Here is an 8835-nt window from a genome sequence, read left to right as displayed (position 1 = left end):
CTGTATTATTAATTTATGCACTATTATAGATTTGTAGACGCGGTGGCGCAGTGGGTAACACAATTGCCTCACAATCACTGTTTCCCAGTGATGGGTTGCAGCTGGAAGGGCATCCGCTGCGTAAAAAACATTTCCTGGACAAGATGGCGGTTTATTCCACTGTGGTGACCCCAGATTAATAAAGGGACTAAGCCGAAAAGAAAATGAATGAATATAGATTTGTAAAACTTTTTTTCATATAATAAGCAATCAAAATTTTTATTTTGTATGATGACTTATTTATATATATTTTTAATTACAGATCTTCATATGTTGCTTCATTTTTACATAAACATCTGTTATGATAAAATGACAATAAAATATTATTTTAATATATTTAATTATATAATTAAAAAAATATATTTAGATATTATTTTAATATATTTAATATATAATTATATTTTAAAACATTTAATCATTTGATGAGGAGACAAGATAAGGACATCTCATCTTTGACCTATAAATTAAATTATATTAAGTTCTCTATTCCTTGAACTTTTCTCATTTTTTTCTTTATGTTTCAATTTGGTTAAAAAATTTTTTTTACACTATTTGACAAAAGTCTTGTCGCCTATAAAGTTTTAGGAACAACAAATAATAGCTTGACTTCTAGTTGATCATTTGGTATCAGAAGTGGCTTATATGAAAGGCAAAGGCCTCTAGATCATGCTTATTTGACCAAAATAAAATATGATCATGTCTTGATTTTTATTTATTTCATTAGGACAGTAAGGTCTGACTTTGCTTAGACAAAAGTCTTGTCACTGAACAGAAATAATGTCCAGTATAGAATATGTCGTCATGCTGCAGTGGAAACAGAATGAATATTGTGTCTGACTCCATCATGAGCTTGGAGGACTGCATCCATACATCTCTGCAATGACTCAAATCACTCATTAATAAAGTCATCTGGAATGGCAAAGAAAGCGTACTTGCAGGACTCCCAGAGTTCATCAAGATTCTTTGGATTCATCTTCAATGCCTCCTCCATCTTACGCCAGACATGCTCAATAATGTTCATGTCTGGTGACTGGGCTGGCCAATCCTGGAGCACCTTGACCTTCTTTGCTTTCAGGAACTTTGATGTGGAGGCTGAAGTATGAGAAGGAGCGCTATCCTGCTGAAGAATTTGCCCTCTCCTGTGGTTTGTAGTGTAATGGGCAGCACAAATGTCTTGATACCTCAGGCTGTTGATGTTGCCATCCACTCTGCAGATCTCTCGCACGCCCCCTGAATGTAACCCCAAACCATGATTTTTCCTTCACCAAACTCTACTGATTTCTGTGAGAATCTTGGGTCCATGGGGGTTCCAGTAGGTCTTCTGCAGTATTTGTGATGATTGGGATGCGGTTTAACAGATGATTCATTGGAAAAGTCTACCTTCTGCCACTTTTCCAAATGGTCAACTTACAACTGGGATTGACGACAACACTTTTGTCAGGTAGTGTAGTTCTTTAGTTTAAACTTATTTAATTGCCCAAATTTTCAGTTCAGTATTTCAATATATCTATATTATATTTTATTCTCTTTATTTTCTGTCATAAAAATGTACTAACTAAAATACCGATGTTGGTTATTTGAGTAATTAATAATTGTCATTTTAGGGTTTGGTTGCACATCAGTTTTAAGCTTCAGTCTCAGCCTTTTAAAAAAGATATGTAAGGATATAAACTTAGTTATATAAACTAAACTAAACTTGACTTTATATCAGATTTTGCTTAAGGCTATCTATCAAAATACTTCAGAAAGTGCTTTGATTTACTTATCTGCTTTGTATTTGTGCATGAAATGTTGTATTAAATATAGTTGAGTCTAAATGATTCACCCTACTGTGAATTTTGTTTCCTTTTCAAATATTTCCCAAATGGTATTTAACAGATTCAGGAGTTTTTCACATATAATAATTTCCTATAATAATAAATTCCTATAATAATTTGGTTTTTTTTTCTGGAGAAAGTCTTATTTGTTTTATTTTGGCTAGAATAAAAGCAGTTATTAATGTTTTGGGTAACACTTCACAATAAGGTTAATTAGTTAATGCATTTACTAACATGAACTAATCATGAATAACACTTGGACAGCATTTATTAATCATAATTGAACATTTATTAATGCTTTATTAACATCCAAGTCCATGCTTGTTAACATTAGTTAATGTGCCGGGAGTTAACATGAACTAACAATGAACAACTGTATAATTAATTACTAACGTTAACTAACATGAACAAATACTGTAGTAAATGTATTGTTCATTGTTTGTTTATGTTTTTAAATGCATTAATTAACATTAACTAATGAACCTAAGTGTAAAGTGACCATTTTTGAAACCCTTTTCAGGTACAGGTACAGTGACTTGCCTAATTACCCTAACTTGCCTAATTAACCTAGTTAAGTCTTTAAATTGAACTTTAAGCTGAATTCTAGTATCCTGAAAAATATCTAATCAAATATTATTTACTGTCATCATGTCAAAGACAAAATAAATGAGTTAGATGCGTTATTAAAACTATTATATTTAGAAATGTGTTGAAAAACTCTCCCAGTTAAACAGAAATTGAGGAAAAATATAAAAGCAGAAAAATTTAACCGGGGTAATAATTCTGACTGACTGTATACATGTTGTAATGAGGCTGTATGGCCACAGGAGGGAGCCATTGCTACAGCTGTGCACTGCCTGTTTAATAGAGAACAACACATTTTTACACACGTCTATGTTCTTCAAGCTAAATCTGGACTGAGCTGAGTGTCAGATAAAGGAATCATCCAGCATGTATAATGTAATATACTACTGCTGAAAAGTTTGGGTTTGGTTAGATTGAAGAAGCCTCTTAAGCTCATCAAGCCTGCATTTGTTTTGTGACCAATAAACAGGACAAACATTATATTTCATTATTAAGAGATTTCTAATTGTTGTTTAATTGTATTTTGTTGAATTTTGCATTGCAGAAATATAAAATACTGTATAAATATAATAATAATGGATGATGCCCTGACCTTGTCCTGATCAATTAAAAAAATACGAGTTTTAATCAATTTAAGACATCACTGCTGTTGAAATAATAAAAATTCTTACATCTTATTTTAATTTTGGTTTATATTAATGTATTGTTAATTGATTTACCTTACTTTTATATATTACATATTAGGGTTGCAAAGTTTACCGGTACTATGGTATTATCGTGATACTATGGCTCCAAAACACTGGGGGTGCCACTGTAGTTTATAAACGGTAGTATCGTCATTAACGGTCTATCTAGAAAAGATAATGTTGTATGTGGAAAAGTCAGTAAAATGCTCACCCGTTTGTGCAACAATAGACCATTTTAATTGAATAGTCTGCGCTGTGGAGCACTTTATGCTTGCAAACTGTGTAGAATTCCAACACAATCTCACGGCAATTCGTAACTTTTTGATTTAGTGGCTAATTCGTACGAATTCGTACGATCTAATTCATACAATTTAGTACAATTTGCTCATCCCCCAATGACGGTTGGGTTCAGGGGCGGGGTTAGGTGCCACGCCTCCTTTTTAAAATCGTACAATTTTGTACGACTGAACTCGTACGAATTCGTACGAATTAGCCACTAAACTGACAAAACGTAAAATACTTACGTTTTCTCGTGAGATCAGGCTGAGAATTCATGCATTTTATGGTAGCCTATTGCACGTTTTCTGAATCTGAATCAGTTCATTTCTGCTGCTGTCATTATGACTTAGTAGCTACAACAACTGCGACAATCTCGACAAGTTAAATTTTGAATTACTTATATGATTAGACTGAAAAAAAAAACAGCAGATATTGAAAACATTAAAACTGAATTTTTGACCACTTCATAAAGCCTAATTTGGTTGAAAATTGCTAATTTTATTACTAACGCATATTTAATTTGGTGTAATTTGTATCTTTATTTTAATGTTTTTTTATTGGTCAGTTATCTACTAAATAAACAAAAACAACGAATAAATTTCAGGTGAAGTGACGTGCAAATACTTTTTTAAATAATAAAGGAATCATTAATTCAATTTACGTAGGCCTATAACATATAAAATATAATATTTCTGTCGATTTTCTTTATTTCACGGATTTGAGTTATGAATTACAGTAATGGCAACACTACTTGGTATCACGATACTTCAGCTGGTATAGTATCGTAACATGAATTAATGGTATTGCGACAACCCTACTATAGATACAATTTTAGTAATGTAATTTAATGTGTTCGTCTCATCCTTGACCCATACATTCATTTTGCTTCAGCTATTCCAACATATGTTTTTACGCAGCGGATGCTCTTTCAGCAGCAACCCAATATTGAAAAACACCCATACTCACTCATTCACTACAGCCAATTTAGTTTCAAGAGTTCCCACTTAGATATGCTTGGCGTATAAAGCTGGTTTGGCATGCTGTCCCGGGAGAGAACCCTGAGCTCGGAGATCTTTGAGCCCAGGGCTCCCGCCCGGTCGATAAGCATATCAGGGGATCCGAGATCAGGTAGGTCTCGAGAGCTCCCCCTTTAGAAAAGGGAGGAAAGGAGGAGAGAAGGGGTGGAAGGGGGGATTCTTCCAAACGAAGATAAAACATTAGGGAGAAAATGATCCATTTATAGTAAACTAGGATCACTCTGATTGGATTATTACTGATTACAGATGAGTGGCCAGACGTGCTCAATCATATCACGTGCTCCTCTCGAAATTTGGTTTATGAAACTTCACTTAATCAATTCACCTATGTGTTTGGACTGTGGGGGAAACCGGAGCACACGGAGGAAACCCACGCCAACACGAACACGCAAACTCCACACAGAGCTGCAAATGGCCTAGCCCAGACTCGAACCATTGGCCTTCTTGCTGTGAGGTGACAGTGCTACACACTGAGCCACCATGCCACCCTAAGTTGTACTTTATTATATATAATTATTAAGGAATTTGTAATTGTTGTTTTGTTGTATTTTCTTGATTTTGCATACCTTTTTTTTTATGATTATCAGAAATCTCCCCCCAAAATGATGGATAATGTCCTGAACTTCCCCTGAACTCGATATAATAAAAAATAAGAACTAATTTTAATTAGTTTAATGCATCACTGCTGAAGAAAAATAAAACAATTCTTACATATTATACTCATTTTGGTGTATACTATAGTGTATTCTTAATTAATTTATTCATTTATTCATGGCCAGCTCGGCCATCATGGTGGAGCAATAGGTAGTACGATCACCTCACAGCAAGAAGGTTGCTGGTTCAAGCCCGAGCTGGGTCAGTTGTCATTTCTGTGTGGAGTTTGCATGCTCTCCCCGTGTTGGCGTGGGTTTCCTCCGGGTGCTCCGGTCCAAAGACATGCGGTACAGGTGAACTGAATAAGCTAAATCAGGGGTCACCAATCTCGCTCCTGGAGGGCCGGTGTCCCTGCAGGATTTAGCTCCAACTTGCCTCTAGACACCTGCCTGGATGTTTCAAGTATACTTAGTAAGACCTTGATTAGCTTGTTCAGGTGTGTTTGATTAGGGTTGGAGCTAAAATCTGCAGGACACCGGCCCTCCAGGAACAAGTTTGGTCACTCCTGAACTAAATTGTCCATAGTGTATATGTGTGAATGAGAGTGTATGGTTGTTTCCCTATACTGGGTTGCAGCTGGAAGGGCATCCGCTGCGTAAAACATGTCGTGGATAAGTTGGCGGTTCATTCCTTTGTGGCAAACCCAGATTAATAAAGGGACTAAGTCGAAAAGAAAATGAATGAATGAATAGGCCAACCCTATATACAGTTAGGGTTGTAATTTAATGTGGACACCAAAATGAGCCGTCTCATCCGTGATCATTATAATCACAGCAAGTTTAGTTTGTTTTTGTTATTTTATTATTTAAATTCTCTAATATTTTTAGTTTTATTTCAATGATTCTTATCAGTGGGTGTTTTACTTTGCATGCATAGTTTAGATCAGAGATTCACAAACTAGGGCATATAGCCTAAAGTTGGCCAACAGTAACCTTTATTTGGCTCACAATCCTCTTGAGAAGAGAGGGAGAATGATAGGGATGGTTTAGATATTGTCGACTCAAATTTAATGTAACCTTTTGTTTGTTTGTTTTATTTTTAACAGCTAACTGAAATCAAATCTTTTAATTAAATGGTGCAAAGAATCAGATTTAGTTTAAATGTACACACTGTCAGCCATGCAGAGACTTTGGTGAGCAAATCAAGGCGAAGGCAGATTCTGCTTGACTGGTGTATTCAGCATTGAACTTCACTGTGGTATAAATGGGATTGTTTGTGCTTTTATTGTAATAAGTTATCATTTTAAAAGTCATACTGCATTAGTTACGATTCAAAGCGATGCTTTCTACTTATTTTGAAATATCCTGAAATGATTGAGGAAATAACCTATGGCAACTTTAATGTAATATAGTTAGCGAAAAAATGGTCGGCTTTTAGTAGCTCTGCACCATAGACTTTTAGTTGCCAGTTATGATTGCTGACCCACCAGAGACTATCCGATTAGAGATGAGGCGAAGATGAACATTTGTGTGAACAACCCATTTATTGTCACCACTCAATAGACTGGTTTTATAACACTTGTGTTTTTTTCTGCATTCACGCACAACACTTGTGGCAACAGCTGACAAACCGTGATGAAAACAGTCCGTGAACTATTCCCCGCCAACTTTAGTGTCCGTCTACACGTCTCGCTACACTAGAACTGAAAATCTGCGTGGGTGGGGGAAATTGCGTAGTCACAGATCCCGGATGCTGATTGGCTCAGGTATCGTGTTCAGGTGTGTGCGGGGTGCCTCAGCATAAAGGACAAGAGACAGAGGTTAGAATTGCACTTATCATCTACAGCCTTTTTTACAGTTTGGTATATTTACTAAGGCTCTCGATTTGGTTTTCAGCCCTTCATTCCAATAAGTTGAGGCACCCCTGGTTTAAATATTGCATTGTCCAGAATTTTTAAAGTAATGCAGAATGTCCTGGCAGAATTATTATATTTACAATGAATTTTTTTAAGTAGATTTGAATCAATTTAATGCATTGTTGCTGAATAAAACAAGACAGGGGTGGGGGGGGGGGGTGTAAAAGTATTAAAAGTTGATTAATCAATTATGAGAAAATTAAGGCTCTTAAACGGTAGGGGAGAGCGGGTCACAAAATAACACATTTTGGTTTTGGCCAAATAATGAACAAAGTAATGTAACCCCATTAGTAAAGTAAATTACACAAACAACAACACATAAGCCTCTCCTACAAATGAGCACTGAAAGTATGACCGCCGGACCTATGGTTTCTGTGCAGTATTGCCAAAAGTGCCAGGAGTAAAAATGTTACTATTTAGCAGTCATTCCTGTAGTAGTATCATATCAGTAGTAGATGTAGTAGTAGTATCAGTGGTAGTAGAAATTGTAATGGGTTCAGTAGTAGTACACATTGTAGGAGTAGTAGTGGTTGTGGCTGTAGTAGCAGTAGTAATAGTTGTAGCATTAGAAACTCTCTGTAGTAGTAGTAGTAGTTGGTGTAGTACTTGGGATTTATTTTTATTATTATTATTTTTAATATTGTAGTGGTTGTTGTTAATGAGTATTACTGTTGTCCTTTCTTGTTTGTTTACTGTCATTATTACTATCATTATAGCACTAGCATTGTTGTCACTCCTTATATAAGTTACTTGCTTTATTTAGTGACTGTCATTGTTCCTTTTGTATGTACTCTGACCTTTTGTATGTACTCAGACACACACACAAGCACACACACACACACACACACACACACACACACACACATACACACACACACACACACACACACACACACACACACACACACACACACACACACACACACACGCACCTGCTGGTATTTAAATGTATTGTTGTTGTTTTTTGTATTTTTGTTATTGTTTCATTTTCTTTGTATTTGCATTATCTCAAATTGTGTACCTTTTGTATATTCTAATAATAATAATAAAAATAATAATAATTTTTACAATTTACCCCACCTGCGGGGCAAGCTGTAACAGACAGAGGGTTAGTTGTAACACATGCATATAACGGCTGATTTCACACAGTTAATTTAAATTGAGTTTACTTTAAATAGTGTATTTCCTCAGTAGCTAATTTCTTTTTATTCTACATAGCACAGTGTGTTTATTTATGTATTTATCTATTGGATAAACACATTTGGATTTATTTGCATCATTATCTATTATAGATATACAGTGCATTTATTTGCACTATTAACAATAAACTGTATTTTTTTTCTATTAAAAAAATATTTTTCATTAAAAAACATTTTTTATTTAAAAAGTTGTCAGCATTACACTCAAAATTCAAACATTATTTTATTAGTTTAATTTGTGTCCAACAGTGTGTGGCTTAATTGTAACACCTTGTTACAACTAACCCCGCTGTGTCGTGTTTTCCTGAAAACTGGCTAGCAGTCACTGTTTGTTTTTTACACTTTTTAAAATGGTTCCATCTTTTAGCCTAGAAGACGGTGATCACAACAACATAAGATTTTACATTCATACTTTCACAGATTTCTTTAAAATAAAAAATTGACTATAATAAAAATGCTTTTATGCTGCAAAAATGGTTTCTCCTGTGTTTCTCATCCAACTTTTTCAATAATTGACCAGAAGACGTCTGTCGACACTGTGGTGAAAACCTAGGAACCATGCCATGGTTAACCCCTAGCAAATACCTTAAAACTCTGTTACATTTTACCCTGCGTTACTTTGTGCCCCGCGCTCCCCTATTAAAAGTCTTAATCGAGTTTTTGCGAGGCCTTAAATTTTGTTCA

Source organism: Danio aesculapii, chromosome 5 (assembly GCF_903798145.1).
Source record: "Danio aesculapii chromosome 5, fDanAes4.1, whole genome shotgun sequence".
Taxonomy (NCBI): Eukaryota; Metazoa; Chordata; class Actinopteri; order Cypriniformes; family Danionidae; genus Danio; species Danio aesculapii.
The sequence above is the reverse complement of the archived record's forward strand: the minus strand, read 5'-3'. Positions refer to the sequence as shown.